A 17687-nucleotide genomic window follows, 5' to 3' on the forward strand; every position below is an offset into this window, starting at 1 on the left:
AAAATGCAAAGGAAAAAAAATGATGTAAGAATTATCTGAACAAAGGTTTCAACCTTTAAAAATATCAGGAATTGGAAAGAAGGCAGTTATGAAGATGGAGGGACACGCTGGGGAAAGAAGTCAGAAAGATTTGCCCTTCAATTAAAAAAAAAAAAAAGAAACTTTCCATGAAGAAGCTATTAGAGAAAATAAACTCATGATAATTGGCAAATTTTTTCCTTCTTGATGTTCTATCCCTATGCAGATGCATTCCCCCTTCCATTCAGTAGACAAAAATAAAATGAATACTGTGCTCTTGGCGCCCGAAAACATTATCTACTTTTTCTCCTTTTATTTCAGGAAAGAGAGCCTCCTCCTTCCAAAAACAAAGCAGAGCACTAGAAAGATAGGATTTTCTATTGGTTAAGTATAGAAAACGGATTTTTCTCCTAAAATCCTACACCTTTTTGGGGAAGAATTTAGAGAATTCACCAGGTTCATTCTCTGGCCTCTGGGTAAATTTAAGTACTTGCTCCTTGGAGCAAGAATCAGAGTAGACCAGCTGGGAAGGTTTTGGTTGTTGTTGCCATTTGCTTTTGATCCCATGACAAGGACGGGGGAATTAGCCCTGCTTCTAGACACCCACGACCCATCCGAACTATAAACCAGCCACATTGCCCTTGGTCGCTTTAGTGGTCTTAGGAGACCTGGCACCCGGATGCCCGCTCGGGCGTCGCCGATTAGGCAGCCAGAGCGCGCTGGCAAGCACCAGTCTTGCGGCTCCGGGCTGGGTCCCTCCCTCTCTTGCATCCTTTCCTACCTCGGACACGCGCTGTCCACTCCCGCGATGCTGCCCGGTCCCCGGCCCTAACTAAAGCAGCCCGAAGCCACCGGCTTGCTTATATTCACTCATACTTGCTCTCTGGGGTAGCCAAATGCTAGCTCTCCCCCTCAATCACCTCTCCGCCACCCCTAGACGATCAATCCGAAAAACAAGCGAGGTACCAGACCCGGCTCACAGTTGAGTATGATATATGCAGACACAGTCTCTCTGCTCCAGTTGCGGCTTTGCTGGACTCCTGCCCCTAATTCCACTAGTCTGCCTTAAGTATCCTTTGTATGAGAAAATGGTGCTGCTGGATGCTTGTTATCTAGCTAGAGACAGGGTGGTCAGCGGGATCACCAGAAAAGCACACATAACAAGAAAAATAAAACTTCTGTAAGATAACGTGAATGAGTTAAACTTAAAGGGAAGCCTAAGAGAGCAGCGAGCGGAGGACAGAGCGAGCAGTGCATGCCCTCGTTTTTAATCTGCAAAGCTGGCAGCCCGAAAGCGGCGCGTTTTCCCTAGCAGCGGGTCCCGCGCACGAGTATGCCGCCAGCCCACATTCTGCCGCCTTCTCGGGGCAGCGAACAGTAACTTCCTAAGCTTACCTCCATTTCGCCCCCGCCCTTCTCCCCCGGTTCCCCGTTAGCCGGGAGGGGCCGCCCCCGGAGCGGTGGGGGATGTGGGGTGCAGGGAGTGGGGACCAGAGGGGGGTACCCAGCAGTTGGTGCTGCGCCATCCCCTCCCAGCAGGCGGCCCGGGCACTGGTTCACTTCTCTCCCCCCGCCCTCCACTCACTCACCCCCCTTCCTTCCCCCTTCACCCCCTCTATCAAGTCCCTCCCCCTCGCCATTGAAAAGGGCTGGCTCGGCAGTGGCTCCTTGCAGTCGGCGAACTGTCAGGGCGGGAGGAGCCGTGAGCCCGAGCTGCACGCAGCGGCCCGCGCGGCAAAGCAGAAAGCAAGCTGAACAGAGTGCGCAGAGTGGCAGTGGCAGTGGCAGCGGCGACACAGGCAGCCCAGGCAGCCCAGGCAACCCCGGCAACCCCGGCGGCCGCACAGCCTCAGAGGCAGCCTCCGCGACTCCAGCTGCTCCGCGGACTGCGAGCTGTGGCGGTAGAGCCCGCTACAGCAATCGCAGTCTCCGTGGAGCTAGCAGAAGCTTTTTCTCTTTTTCACTTACCACTTCATTCTACTCTAGAGGCTTCGTTCACTGAGTAAGTATCGGGTCCGGGTGCCAGAACAGAGTGCGGCGTGTGAGGTGTGAGTCTCGCACTTAGTGCGCGGAGGCTTCCTGCTGCCTGCACCTGGGGTCTTGACTATGACCACATAGTGGTTTTAGAGACGCTTCTGGTTTCCTCCCGTCCCTCTTCCCTCATCTCTTTCCTGGAAATAAGAGAAAGAGCAAATCCCAGAGGTGAGCACAGATAGAATATCATTTTGGCACTGCCACCGCTTGGCTTGGCTTGCTTACTTTTGCGAAAACTCTCACTTCTGTCAGAAAAGTGTCCGGGCATGAATTTCCCCGACATTGGCCGTGCAAAAAGGTCTTTCACTTTAACGGATACAGCCAGCTTCATCGAGGCTGAGAAAGCTCTAAGATTGGAGCAGGTGCTGAGAAAGGATCACACCCTGGACTCTCGGGATAGCCCAGCGGAGCGGTCGGAGCTGAGGGGCAATGCCCCCAGCCCAGACAGAGCCCGCTTCGGACCTTGCGCGGCCCTGCCCCGCTGCCCTCTTATCTCTGGGGGCTCGAGCTTTGGATCCCTGCCAGGCTGGCTCTAACCCTTGGGGACCCTACCCTTGGCGCAGAGCTAAGGGGAGCGCAGCGCGCCACGGAGCGCGCAGGGTCCCCGGGGCCATTCCGCCTGGCCCTCGCCTCCCCACCCTTCCTTCCCGCCCTACTTGTGGGGCTGTGCTCAGCCAGCACCTGCTGGATGTAGAGATGGGAGGTGTGGAAAATTCTGCCTAGGTTTAAAAAGGAACTTCTTATAATCGCGTAGCCGAAAAACGGCATCCTTTTCTCATTTTAAAAAAAATTACTTTTTCTAAGAGCGCAGCTGAATAAAAAGGGTTCCACTTTCTCTAAAGAAATGACTTTTAATCCCTTAGCCAAAAACGCCTATCTCATAAATTGCATGAGGTTTACTAAGATAGAACCGAAAAACTGTTCCTCTCTCCACAAAGGAATTATTTTTTTAAGCGTGTAGCCATAAAACGGTCCCTTTTCGCGAAAATGAATGCCTCTTAATAAGAGAGCATCATCAGAAAAGGTGACTTTTTAAAAGCGTGTAGCCGCAAATGGATCCTTTTCTTTAGAGACTTTAGAATAGCGGAAAGGCAGTCTGCCCTCGGTTGGAGACACGACTTGCATATGAGCGCTTAGCAGCAAATTGACTTCATTCTCTTGCAAAAAACCAAGGGGGGGGGGTCACTTTTCAAGAGTGTGTAGTGAGAACCACCACCTTTCCTCCCCTAAAGAAAGACTTTTAGAGCTCAACTGAAAAGGACCTCCTCGATTCTAGAAAGAATTATTCCGCGCTTCGCTGCTTTGGCAGCCTTGGCGGTTTGGGGTGCGGGGCGCTGGAGCGCGTGTGTGGAGTGCGTGTGCGCGCGCGTCTGCGGGCGGGCCCTCGCATGTCCGTGCGGGGTGCCCTTCCAAAATGTTGGCTTGGAAGCTGGGAATCGAAACTTGTGCCACTGCGGCACACACCCACAAAGCAAAGACCGGAGATAAGAGGGGTTAGAACAAAAGAATAAATAAAATCAAATAGCAAGAACAAAACAATAGCAAGTCCTTGTGTGGAAACATCCCAAGCTGGGATTTAAACCTAGCGTATAGCTGTTTCTGAACGAAGAAAAGTGTGTGAAGGAAAGTGTTTAAAAATTGGGATAGGCGGGGAAGGGGGCAGAAAATATGGAGAGGGGGCGATGGTGTTAGAGGAGCCTCTTGTGCTCTGATCGCTGCAACAAGGAAACAACCTGAGGAGCGTGCGGAGGAGAATCCTGAACACTGAGCACACCACCAGAAAAGGTAGCGGCGCTTTATGACTAAAGCGACTCTCGCCCCTCCCCTTAAAAGGTTAAAACAGGTGTGACTCAGAAAAAAAGGGGGGGGGGTACTTGCAGGTATCTTGTGAACTTGGTAAAGACTAAATGGAATTCCACTCTCAATCTTGTTTGAAACAAACTCGCACAATCACGGTGGGAAATAGCTTCAGGGCTGTCCTTTCGTGTGTGTGTGTGTTGGGGGTAGGGGGACGTTTGAAAGCAAGTCGAAGTAATAGTATTTGTACGTTTCCCTCCTTCTTGTCTTTGTTTCATCGGAGGAAGCGCGGACCGTGTGCGGGCGGTTTTGACGAATGAACCAAGAAATGGACGCGCTAAAGTCTAAAGAAATGTTTCTCCCTCTGCTAAATTAAGAATTGCCGCGCGCAGCTCACGCGGGCTGAGTCCAGCCGCCACTGCTACCGCGCTGCGCTTGCCAAGCCGCGAGGGAGCGCCTCCGCGAGCGAGGCCCGAGAACCCCGTTCTCCAGTTGCCTTTGCATGGGCAGCCCCTCCTTCTGGCAATGATGTCAGCCTTGGAGAGGCTCGGCGGGCGGAGAGGAGGCCGAATGGCTAGTTCGGGCCGGGAGCGCGAGCGGCCCTGCCCCGCGCGCTCCCTGTGCGCAGCCGCCCTCGCTTCCTTTCTGCTCCCTTCCCGGGCTCCCGCTCTCGGTCCCTCCTTCCAGCTCGCTTGCTCGTCAGAGGCGCGCGGAGGCGCCCAGAAGTGGAGGAGGTCACTGCGGGCCGGGCCGTGGCCGGTTTTGAACCCGGGGATCAAACATAGATTTAGGGTCTTCCTGCACTCCTTTCTTCCTTTTTCCTGCCCCTCGTTCTCTCCCCTTTCCAGCTTGCGCCTTCACTATTACTGTGAATTTACTTTTATAGCGGCATTTTAGAGGGCAAGTTCTTCAGATGAAATAACAATAGTTACCAGTGTTAAATTTCCGCTGTTTTTTCTCCTCCTCGGGTGACAAGGAAGGGGGATGTGAAGACAGGCATCTTTAAAATCCCGTGACTGTCCTTCGCCGGCAACAGAGCAAGCTCCAGAGAAGGCAAACAGGGTTGTTTTCCCAAGGAAATGGTGCGGTGGGGGAGGTGCGCAATCGAAGGCGATGGCGCAGCGTGGGGAGTCTCCTTAACTGAAAGAAGGAACTGGAAATTGGGAGTTGCGGAGAGAAAGGCTCTAGGAGCCGCTGCCGCAGGGGAGAGGCCACCGTGCTCTTTAATGTTACGCTGCGCAGTCGCTTCTAGAGACCGGCGCGCCAAATTGGGAAGATGCAGGAATAGGATTTTACAAGACGGAAGCCCGCTGCGGGCTCCCTTGGGAGTTTCCTGCTCTCATTTTAAGGAGCAAACCCCTGCTTTCCCGAATTTGAGGCTAATATGTTTCCCCTGACTGCGGACAATTCTTTCTTTAGCTCTGGGAGAAGGACCGCAGCGCACAGTTGGAAAAGGTTGTACAGGGCAAGAGGGGACGGAGGCAGGGCGTGTGGAGGCAAGAGGGCCTTGGAACTGAGTTACCTCCCCAAGGAAATTAAATTCAGAGAGGATCGCAGCAAACTGCTTACCTACTGTATTTTGGTTTGGAGACACGTTGGAGAATTGGGGGAAAGGGAGCAGGAGCAAAGAATTTTTCCGTTTTGTAAATCTAGGGTTTTGTTTTCTTCCCTTTGATGGAAGGCTTCCTTTACGTGATATATCAGCAAAGGCATCAAACTTAAAGTTGCTCTGGGTTTGAAATACGGGCATGGGAAGGAAACTCAGACCAAACATAAAGACACATTCATTTTCTAGAGTTCAATCATTTGCTAAGGGTTAGAAGGAGTTTTTTTTTTTTTAATCACCCGAATGCGATTCTAATGGACGCCCAAGTAATGTTGGGTTTTGGCAGCTGGGAGCGCTGGCAGAAGGGATTCAGGTTTCACGTTATTGCTTATCTTCAAAGTATTCAAAACTTTATGTTTTTTGCTAGGAAGAAATTCTTGATAGAGAGCTTTCAGGCTGCTCGTGGTAGGAGGAAATCTGGTAAGGGATTTAGAAAGCAGCACATTCTCCTTTTCTCTATTCAAGCTGTCCACAAGAGCCTTTAGCCAAGATTTATAAGGTTCTTGGGGAAGGGAAAGGTTCTTGGGGAAGGGAGGACAGGCACACCGACAAGGAGACTTTATATAAACCACTGGCTTTAGCTACACTGACGAAATATGTATGGCTGCCACGTTTTCTATTAGTAGGAAGGGAAATTATACAGGGTATGAAAATTTGAAATCTAATTTTCGCCAATAATCTTGCTTCATATATTTTAAAGGTGGTGGGTGTCATCTATTTATTCACCAAAGAATTCACAAACATTAATTAGTCACCTAGTGCGCCAGACAATGTGCTAGGCTCCAGGAATACAAAAGAGAATATGACAACGTAGCTTGGGCCTTTGTGAGCCAGGAGACTCTTACAAATTTATGATACAGTGTGATAAATGTTCTAATTGAACATAGTGGAGGGAGGAATTAATTTTTGCTAAGAGGTTGAGAAGAGAGTCATAAAGGAGGTGTCTTTCTGACTTTGAAAAATAGGCATTCCTAGGCAGTGGCTAACCAGGAAGTAGACCTAGAAGAGCCTCACACAGACTAAGTAAGGAAAGGTGTGGGGGGCCTGATGCCCCACTATGGAGTTAAGAGGTATGTGTGTATTTTGTAGACACAGGCCACCTCTGAAGATTTTTCAAGCAAATATGTTAAAAACAACAACAACAAAACAGTGTAAGAAAATTGGGCAGTAGGTGGCACACAATAGAAATATTTTTGTTGTTGTTTGTCCTTAAATGAATATTTGAATAAACTAATGCATTGGAATAGAGTGGAGGCAAATAAAAAGATACTGTAACATCCAGAAAAAAGGACAAATGAATGAAGAAGGCCTATAGTAAATCAGGAGAACTAAGAAAGCAAGGAATGCTATTTTGGGAAAGAAAATTTTTCTTTAGTCATAATCATCTATCCACTTATATCTTTATAATCATCTGACCTTCCCTACCCAGACTTCCAAATTCTCCATCTTCTGCCAACAGAGTAAACTCCTTCAGCCGCTCACAAGCACACTTATTCCCACTGCACTCCATTTTCCACACAGCTCTCTCTGCGTCATCTCTGTGCCCTACACCCTCCCTCCCACCCTTACCCGCTTCAGCTCTCTCTCAACCAACAAGTAGAGTCCCTTAATCTTGGCCTTTTCCTCCCCTTTGGTACTAGCAAACACCTCTATCTCTATTCTTTTTCCTCCTTTTGTGAGTCTTCCCTCCCTGCTTTTTCCCTGCATTACCTACCTAGGTAGTTTCTCCATCATCCCTATTTTACTTCCTCCTTCCCACTAGCCACCTGGGACTGTCCCTTCCTCTTCAGTGACCTTCAAGAAGCTAACAACAACAAAAAGGAACCAAGGAACCTGTACTTCAAACTCACTTAACAGATTTGTTCAATTTTTCTCACCAAAATTTCTTACTGTCTGTGTGCTTTTGCTGTTTTATTTCAAACAAGATTTATAGTGGAATTCCTCAGATTTGTTATATTTTTTATTATGCCTGCAAATGTTTGTTTTCCTTTGGTTATAACTACATTGGGGATTCAAAAAATGTACATTGTATGTTTCCAACTTTTCTTAATTTCTCACTACACACTCCTGAAACTACTTCTCTGCATCCCATTCTTTCTGGTGTGTCCTCTTCCCGTGGGTCATTCCTTTTATGTTTTCAGTAAAAGTTTCTTTCTTATTTTTATTCCCTTCTCCTTTTTGCTTTGTGGGATTGTCATAGTGGCTCAAATTTAAATATTTTGAGAAGGCATCCCCTTCAGATAGACCCCCCTCCCACACACACACGGATTTTAAGGCCTTTGTCAAAGCATGTTCATACCAACATACACAGTTACCATGTCAATCTTCAGAGGCAAAGGAACCCTTGTTTTTTACTGCATTCTTAGAAAGTTATTTTTTTGTGTGTGGAAAAGTGGCAATTCTCAGATCATCCATATCTTCACTTGCAGTGGAATTGGCTGAACATTATTGGGAATTGGGGAGGGAAGAAAAAGTATGCCATAAAAATAGATGATACATTCTTTCATCAATGACATATGTAAATTTTACCTTTGGGAAAAATAAAATATACAAGTACATTTAATTGGATTGACTTTATATTATAACATTCCAAATTACATGTCATTGAGCAGAGTTCTATTATCTGAAGACTTTATTGATCATTCAGTATCCAGAATGAAGAAAACTAGGTAAGATGCCTTGATATTCTAAACTGGCTTGCAATGTTTAAATTAGTCTAATCCTATTTGAAATGGTGTTATTTTTCAATAGAAGTTCATCACGAAGGTATCATCACTAAAATGTGGTCGTCGTTTGTTAGGAGAAAACATCATGACTTATATGCCACGATCCCTCAAGATTTATGCCCTGTGCAGCATTAATTGTAACACACAGGTTTATCACATAGAGAAAGCTCTTTTAGGGTGAAAAATGCCTTTTGAGATTTGGTTACATCTGTGGAAAGACTGCATTCTCATTATCGAACAGTAAAAAAAAAAGGATAAAGAGTCTTTTTCAATTACGATTTTTGAATTAGAAGGGTGACTTGGCAGAAATTATAAATATTTCTATTATCATTTGCACTCGAAATCCTAAACTGATCAAGAATTTAAACTGCCCTTTTAATTGTCTTTAATTTGTTAAGCATTGAATCAGTATCATAAATATTGAAACTAAGAGTGACAATGGCTGTAGTTGTCATTTCCAGCCTAGATCTGAAAGAATGATTTTTTTCCTCACCTAATCTGCTCATCTTGAATGTGTAGATTTGGAAAAACAAAAAGAAGAAAGAAAAAAGAAAGAAGAGAATAAACGCTGGGAAAGGATTTTTCTCTTTTCAATAAAAACTGTTTTATTAATCTAACATATCTTTTAGCATGACAAAAATAAAACTAATTTATTGATGGATTTTAATTAAACTATATAAAAATTCTTTTTTTAATCTTTAAGTGATTAGAATGCAAATCAAGATTTGTACTGAGTTTACAATTTGTTTAATGTCATTATATGAAATGAAAACAAAACATTGATTTCTGCCACTTTTGTTTTAATTCATTCTCCTGATTTAATACCTTTAATTTGTACGGTATCCTATATTTTGTATAATTTAAAAAGTGAATGTATTATTTTAGTCTCATAAAAAGTTTGAATAGAAAAAGAAGGCATGGTTATACCTATTTTTTCAATGGGGAAACTGAAGGTCAGGCAAGTGAAATCAGATCTCTAAGGTTTTCCAGTTAATAAGAGGGGAAGCCTGTAAAGGATTGTTGGTTTTCAGGCTCCAAACAAGGGCTTTTCACAACACTCGCCTTGCCTCTCATTTCTTTGAGTATATTTTCTCAAAGTTCTGAATGTAAAAGGCGAAAAGAAAAAAAAGCTTCTTGGATTAAAAAATAAAAATCTCAAAGACGAGTATATTCAAGTATATTTAAATGTTTGTCAATTAACTGGCTCCTTGTGTCATATTCTCCTCCTATTTAGAGTCTTTGCCCTAACTCTGTAAAAATCATAAGATAAAATAGTAGGACTGTTGAAATTTAACAGTACGTGCTCATGGATGCTCATACAGCTCGTCTATTTTATTTATAGGAATAATTCAAATTATGACCAATCATAATGACACACCATAAAGTTTTAATATGGTAAATATTTAGTGTTATAGCTTAATTCATTTTTCCTTTAGGACATCTATATTTTTATATACGATTTAGTTTAGGGAATATTTGTCAATGACTTTTAAGTAGTGATTTTCTTACTTAAATGCCATCTTTGAAGCAACATATCCTTGGGAATCAATTGGGTGTAGGTTTGTATCATATCAACCAAAAGGACATTAAGCTCCCAATATGCAAATCATTGTTTGTTGTCTTCAGGATTATAAACTCCGTTATCCTGTGGTTTTTGGTACTAGAAGTAAGAGCAGAAGGTTTATTTAAATTGTGTGAACACAAAGTATTTTATGATTTATATTTTGTTAGTACCTAGAGAGTGATCTTGGGCAAATAACTTAATCTCCCTGGAGTACAGTTTTCCCAAAAGTAAAATGAGGAAATTGTAAATTATTTCAAGTCCCTTTCCAATGAAAAAAATTATATGATGTTTTACAAAAAGCGGTAGACATATAAAGCATTCTTTGCTTGTTCCTTGGCTCTGCAAGTTACCAGTTTCACTACACTGATCTATTAATCATTAATAACTAAAAATCTATTGCTTGTCCATCATTGCAATACTTTAGATGTGGGGGTTGGACTGGGTTGTGAAGAGTGGCCCTTAAATTTAAGGGAGTACCTGCTTTGAGAAGCTTATTCTGATTGGGCAAAAACAGTGAGCAACAACAGCAAAGTAATATATAGCCACATTAAATTAGATTCAACAAACATTGAGTGCCAGGTGGTACATTACAGTACACCAAATGTGGTCCAGGTTTCATAAACTCTGGAAGTGGAAGGAACCAGAAAGATCATTTGGTCCAACCTCTTCGTTTTACAGATAAGAAAACTAAGGTTCAGAAATGTGAAAGGAGTGCTACAGGAACTCATATAAGGTATTAGGTGATAGCATGAATTAATTTATTCCACAACCTTACCTGTTCCGTACTTTGTTCAAATGCAATAATAGTTTTGTACCCTATGAAACGTTAACTATATCCAAAATTTATTTGTTTATTTCTTTAGCTTTAAGCTAGATAATTTCCCAATCTGACTTACATATAGAAAATATTATGTTTTCCACACTTTGAATTTAGATAATTGAAAACACCTGTATTGTGCATATTGTGTTATAAAATATGCACAATGAAGTCTTGACATGAAGGCCAAGTGAATAAACTCAAGTATCAATGCATTAAATTATATAAATATTTTAATTTTTTAAAAATGACCTGAAAAGCCCAGTTACTTAAGATGGCAAGAAATACACATTTCTTGGAGGATGGTTTTATTTTTACAAATACATATTTACCTAAAGGCTTAAATGTACATTTCCATGAAAGTAAATAGAATTTGGGAAAGGTTTTAAGTGAATTTTCTAAACTTTGGTCTGTTTGCTGCATGATGTTATTGCCCATGTTGAGGTATATGTGTATGTGCAAGGGAGTATGGGTCAGGCAAAGGTAGGCAGGCAAAATATTGCCAAAGCGAAGCTTTCCTTTCTTCCCTGAATAACCTTAGACTCGTTTTGTGGCAAAAGGAAAGGAAGGGGGAACAAAAGGAAATCAAGTGGAGAAGGGCACTGCCAGAGTGTTAGGTGACAGGTCTTGGTTTTCAGTTCAGTGTGAAACATGCAACTTTTTTGAAACTGCCTAGGCTGGCTTCTCTCTCTCACTTCTAATATTGTATATTTGGAGTACCTTAACTGTTATTTGATAGATGTTTGCTAGTTTTACTAGAATCAAAAGATTTCAAAAACATGTGAGTATGTTAAATTTTTAAAAGAGAGGCTTAAGAATGGGTAATGAACACACACAACCTAACAGGATAAAACTTTTACATGGATGCTTGCTCTGTGATCATCAGGCAGGATTTCTATTGTCTTTCTCTTTACACCAGGAAAAATTTGCTCAGTTTAACACTGATATTTTAGCCCTCAGTCAGGCTCCACAGTTCTTACAGCATCCCTTGTCTTACAGCTTTTCTTAGCCCATGAACTCCATTTTAGCATCCATGAGATAAAACAGTTATGATATATGCTGCCCATTTTATAATGTGACTGAGTGCGAAGCAAGATGATTTGAGGGAGGGAGTTTGAATCTATTAAATATCATATGGCTTCTGAATGCCTTAGAATTGCATACAAGAGTAAACAAATATGGAAATATAAGGCCAATGCTAAAAATATATATATAACTGGATAGCTCTAACAGAATCAAAGCACTTTAGAAAGAAATAGAGCCAATATACAATTTCTAGTCCATCACAATCACTGCTAATGACTTTATTTTAAACTCCAGTTTCTAGGAAGTTATATTCTATTCCTGTGCTTCTCAAACTTTAATGTGCCTACCAGTCATCTGGGAATCTTGTTAAAATGCAAATTTTGATTCAGTAGATTCTAGGTGGTGCCTGAAATTCCGCATTTCTGACAAGTTCCCTGGGGATATAGATGCTGCTGCCCCTCAAACCACACTGAGCAGTAAGGGGCTAATTTCTAGTCTGGTAAACAAACATGAAAAAGGTGAAGTAAGCCAAAGGTAACAGATGAAAAAAAATTCAATGTCGCTATTTTGTAAAGGATGAAATTTTTAAAAATTAAAATGATATACGATTATTGCATTTGGATATTAAAATTGATTTTAACTCTTGGTGTAACTAGATCAATTGAAACTAGTTCAGAATAAAAATCAGTTGCTTACTCATTTTATAGGCAAATCTATTTTACAAGCACTATATACATACATTTATACCATTTCAAAATAAAAACCATTGGCCACAGTGTCAATAGCTTACTAATATTTTTAAAATTTTTTCCAAAGAGATCCAAAAATTCTAAGCAGTTTAATATAGTATAGATCCTTGAAGATATTAGTTTCTGAAATATTGAAAATGAACATAGTTAATCATTCAGATTTCAGAATAAAATGATTAATTAAATTTTCACATAGGTAATTTGAAGACATTTTTGTTTTCTTTTTAGTGTCTGACATTTTTTATGGCAACAACAGCAACAAAAGAGCCTTGGTAGAGGTTATTTTATATTTGCTATCCCCCAAAACTTTCCCCAAAGCAGGAACAAATGGTAAATTAGACACCATGCTGCCTAACTACTTTCTTCACACCTAGACTTTTATCTTAGACTACAGCAGAATAGCCATTTAATCTAAGTGAACTTTTCATTCATAATCAGTCTAGGAAATCTTAAAAGTTCCATTTCTTTATGTGCAGTTCATCTTGGTATGGAACCAGTGTCAAATTAAAACAAACAAAATTGAAAGCAGCTATTGAAATAAGTCAAGTTTAAGTGTTTAAACTGTGTTTTTTAGGAGGCACAATGTGGTTTCAGCAGAGTTAGGGAAACAACTGAAAAAGCTGTCACTTCATAGCTAGGATTCATGTCTTAATTGTGGCATTGGGATTCAGAAGCCACCGCCTTCCAAATGAAACTGTATTAGTCTTTTCTAAGCTCTGATACTTTAATAGCAACAGCAGAGCTTGTTTGGTGGCAACTTGAGGATCGCAGTGAACTAAAGGGCCAACTGGATTAAAATGTTTTTTGTAAGTGCTAAATGAACTTGGGTGCCTGCCAAAATTGCCTTGGATGTCATTACTCTTAACATTATTTAGTAATGTTAAGCAGACTGTTTCCATGTGCCTGAGGAGGCATGTATAGCAGCCAAAATATCATATATCTTTTTTTCTTTGAGGGGGAAATTCCAAAATATGCAAAAAAGAAAAGAAATACAGAAAACAAAACAAAAAACAGATGAAAAATGACAGATTTCTTTGAATTATATTTTCAAAGACTAGAGATGGAAACTCACTCTATAGAAAGTAGAAATATCAGTTCTATGAAAAATGATGTTCATGCCTTGAGACAGAACAAGAAAAAAATTAGTTAATTTACAATGGCATTAAAACTCAAAAATTATATAAAATTGAATACAATATAAAAAATCAGGGTCATAACAACTGACAGAAAAAATATGAGATATTTCTTGGACTAATCTAACAAATATTAGAAATGATAAAAATATTTTTAAAAATCCTGTCAGAGTAATCAAATACAACTACATAACTTTGTTAGTTCTTTTTCCTGTTTTAGAGGCAATATGAATACATCCTAATAGAAAGATTATTTAATAGTGGAAATATTAAATAGAGAAAAATATTGTTGAACTAGACAAAATTTCAATCACAGGTCACGTAATTTTAGTAAAGATTTTAAAGAGAAGGAAATAAAGATTGAGCACAATTAGCCAGTAGATAATGCCATATAACGTACACTAAATGTTGAAGAACTTATAATTGCTAGTAATATGATAGGATGGCGAAATTAGTACAGTCATGGGTCGCTTAATGACGAGGATACATTCTGAGAAATGCGTCCTTAGATTTCGTCATTGTGCGAATATCATAGAGTGTACTCACAGAAACCTGGATGGTATAGCCTATTACACATGTAGGCTATGTGGTACTAATCTTATGGGACCACCGTTATATATATTATGTATATGTTGTTGACCAAAAAGTTGTTATGTGGAGCATGACTGTAATAGCATTACTAAGGAATTGGGTTGATTATATTCATTAGAAAAAGATTAGAATTTCCAAGTTAAGATTAGGTTCCAAGATGAAGACTGATAACTCAAGTAAGCATCATCATTCAAAGAAATAGAAGACACTCTGAGAACATAATGTTTAATATTTCCTTTGAAAATTTCATTACACTTTATATCTTCCTTATACCATACACTAATGACAGCAACTAAATCACCCAAGAACATGCTTTGGTGGTAACTGAAACAACTGGGTTTAAAAAAAAAAAAACAATTAATTTAAAAAACAAAGTGAATTTATCATGAGTCTTTGCATTAAATCTAAATGAATTACCTGAAATAGCACCTTTTGGTAATTATGAAAGGCACTACCACCAGGTTTTAACTACATGAATGATTACATTATCATTTAAAAATTATTTTCATTGCATTTTAGGATATTACAGATTTTATCTCATCCGAATCTCACAACAGACCTGTGAAACAAGTAATACACCATTTTGACATATGAAAAAAGAGACACAGACAAGCTTTTTTCTTTTTCTTAAGATCACATACCTATTAAGTGTCAGAGACAGAGCTATATCCTTACTCTTGTGATCCCTGAAACAATATTCATTCTATCAGCCAATGTGTGTACTACAATTTTAGGTCCAAATACAATTAAGGGTATATATCAAAGGAAAAAATTAACAATATATTTATTATATTTAATCTTTTAGGAGTTTTGAATTTGTGTTACAAATTTTGGTGAGCACTCATTGAATCTTATTGGGCACAATTAGGATAGTATCCCTGACCTTAGTAATTTAAAACATGTGGTAACATAAATATACAGTGATACAGTAGTCATAGTGGATTAGGAAATAAGGATGTGATCAAATTGAACAAGAAGGGAGTACTAGGATGGATAAATCTGATGAGCCATTTTAGGAAAAAAATGAGGATTTGGTTCTAATTTTAAATAGGTTCAGAAACTAGAGCCAAGTTCCTAAGAGTTTTCTTTTTCTGTGGAGATAAAAATATTTGAGAAAATAGGTCTGGAGGGAGAGTATTTTGGAGAAAAAAGAAAAATGTATTACGGCTATGAGTTGGCTTAGATACAGAATGTTAAATAACAAACTCTTTAAGATGTGTTGCTCTGGCTAAGTCCTGGCAATGCTTGCAACCCAGAACTTTGGGAGACTTCAGGTTTCTCATTTTATTTGAGTTACATTCAAGCATTTCCATGAGATAGATTTTTGTTATAGTAGTGAACCACGTGGGGTGAATAGTTTTACCTCCTGGGAGATCCACTTCATTTTCCCTTGGAAGAACTAGATTATTAGAAGGTATTACAAAAATATCTTTTGTTGTCAGAGAAGCAAACCCTGTTTAGTTTCTTTAATGAATCTCATGAGATAATTAGTAGACTTAAAAGTATAAACGATGACACATATTCTGCCAAAGTGCTACTGAATATAAAAGACAAACACTATCCTTATTGTCAAGTTTCCTTAAAACTACAGTTCTACATAAAATTGATATTTGTTTGTGAATTTGAACTTGACAAAAGACTTCACATATAATCACCTAACACTCCAAACAACCCTGTGAGTTAAGTGGGGCAGACATTTTGATCCCCCTTCTCTTTCTTTTTTTCCAAATGAAGAATCAAGCGAGTTCAGAATTAGCTAAATCGCTTGCTTGCCTAAGGTCACCAAGTTAGTTAGGAGTAACGTCAAATTCCATGAGCTTTTCACTATGCTGTATAGATTGGGTCACTGGTTGTAGATAATTTATCCTGGAAATTATGCAGTGATTTGAAATTTTTAATAAAAGAAGGAAGTGAAGGGAGGTATTTCATAGATATAGTAGGTAGGTTAGGGTTAACATTTATCCGCAGAAATAAATGGAAATTGTGATGAGATACTCAGGCTCCATGGAACTAGCAGTATGCTGAGGTGTAACTCATAACTAGCAATATTTTGATGAAAATACACTCAATTTGTTTGCTGTTAGGATTTTCTTTTTATTCTCAATATTAGTGCCTCCAAATAGAGAAAGTAAGGATATTTCAGTGAAATACGTGTTCATAGACGTTATGTAATGTCCTTGAATCTTCATTCAGTTTTTCTTTTTTTGCTTAGGAATGTCATCCTTTGAGTTTTTTTTTGTCATTGTGTATAACTTGCACTTTTTCTGAAGTAACTTAATAAAACAAAAATACTGTTTAAATGTGAACTGTGATGAATTACACCTACTTAAGATTTGTTGTTTTCCAGAAGGTTCCATTCCTTTTGACGTGATTCGCCCAAGGTCACAAAAGCTAGTTAGTGACAGTTAGTAACAGTGACAGTTAGGAATAGAATTTAGGTTTCTTTGGCCAGTGTGCTTTTCATTATATCATACTGTTACATCTTTTACCATAGTAAAAGGGCTTATGTAAATAACACGAAATTAGATGTGTAATAATCATATAGCCTGAAATGTTCCAAAGGGCTACAACTAATTTTGGTTATAGACTTGGATAGTAAATACCAAACAAAAATGTATTAAGTATTAAAAATCGTGGCTCTTTGTGAACAAATTAAAGACTTATTAAGACTTTCTAAATAAAACCTAAATTTTATAAGGCAATACTACATATTTTAAATAATTTACCATCTTGAATGTTAGATCCATCTTGTACATGAGGTTTTTATGCTGCAATTTAAACTTTATTTAAATTTCACTATAATACTCTGCTGTATTGCAACATAGATCTCTGTCTTGAATCCAAGAATCTTGTTTTGAAGAAATACTATAAGAACAGTTTTATAGTCATGTTAATTTTAATAGCATATCCCTGTTACTTAGGACTTCAAAATACATTAAAGTTTTAATGTTCCATAAACACTACGAATGATCCAATTTATGAAACTTATGCTTTGCTTATTTACAGAAAATTAAATATTTTCCCTGTTTATTTTAAAGGTGTTTGTTCTCCTGCTAAAAACGTCTAACACGTTAAGCTTTTAATAGACTAATGGAATGAAGTTGCAAACTTTTGCTCAGCAAACACATCTTCAAAGGTCATGCTGTTTTTCAAAATATGAATTAACAACTTTTGGTTAAATGCAAGGAAATAGTCTAAAAGCCAGCAATCTCAGTTTATTTTGCTTTAGTTGTATTTGTTTGAATGAAAATTTATTTTACATAGCTAAACGTATATCTTTCTTTTAAATTTAAAGAGTTTTCATTACGAACAAACAGCGTTTTATCTTTCATAGTTATTGGTCTACAGTTTTTTTTAATTCTTTTAAGAAGTAATATGAATGTCTTTAACTTAATTTGATTTCCAGAGAAAATTTCTAGGTGTAGTTTTTTTTTTTAATAGTATGATTATTTTGGAACTACTATATAGATGAATTTCGAAATGTTAGCTATGTCATGAAAAAGTCACCATAGAAGAATTTCCTCCTTTCAGAGGCTACTGAAGACAAACAGGTAAAGTCGGAAACTGTTAAATGACTAAAAGAGGACAATAATTGTCAACAGCATTTTCTTAACTCTCCTTCTAGA

The 17687-nt window shown here is 39.3% G+C and overlaps 1 protein-coding gene across 1 annotated transcript in view; it reads left to right on the top strand.

The window, feature by feature from the left end:
• Positions 1-1718: 1718 nt before the first annotated feature.
• Positions 1719-17687, top strand: part of LOC131401208 (protocadherin-11 X-linked) — an 85879-nt gene continuing 69910 nt past the window's right edge. Inside the window, exon 1 of the mRNA XM_058536298.1 lies at positions 1719-2020. The gene's annotated coding sequence lies outside the window, so the exon portion shown is untranslated. The remainder of the gene's footprint in view (positions 2021-17687) is intronic.

This window comes from Diceros bicornis, chromosome X (assembly GCF_020826845.1).
Source record: "Diceros bicornis minor isolate mBicDic1 chromosome X, mDicBic1.mat.cur, whole genome shotgun sequence".
NCBI lineage: Eukaryota > Metazoa > Chordata > Mammalia > Perissodactyla > Rhinocerotidae > Diceros > Diceros bicornis.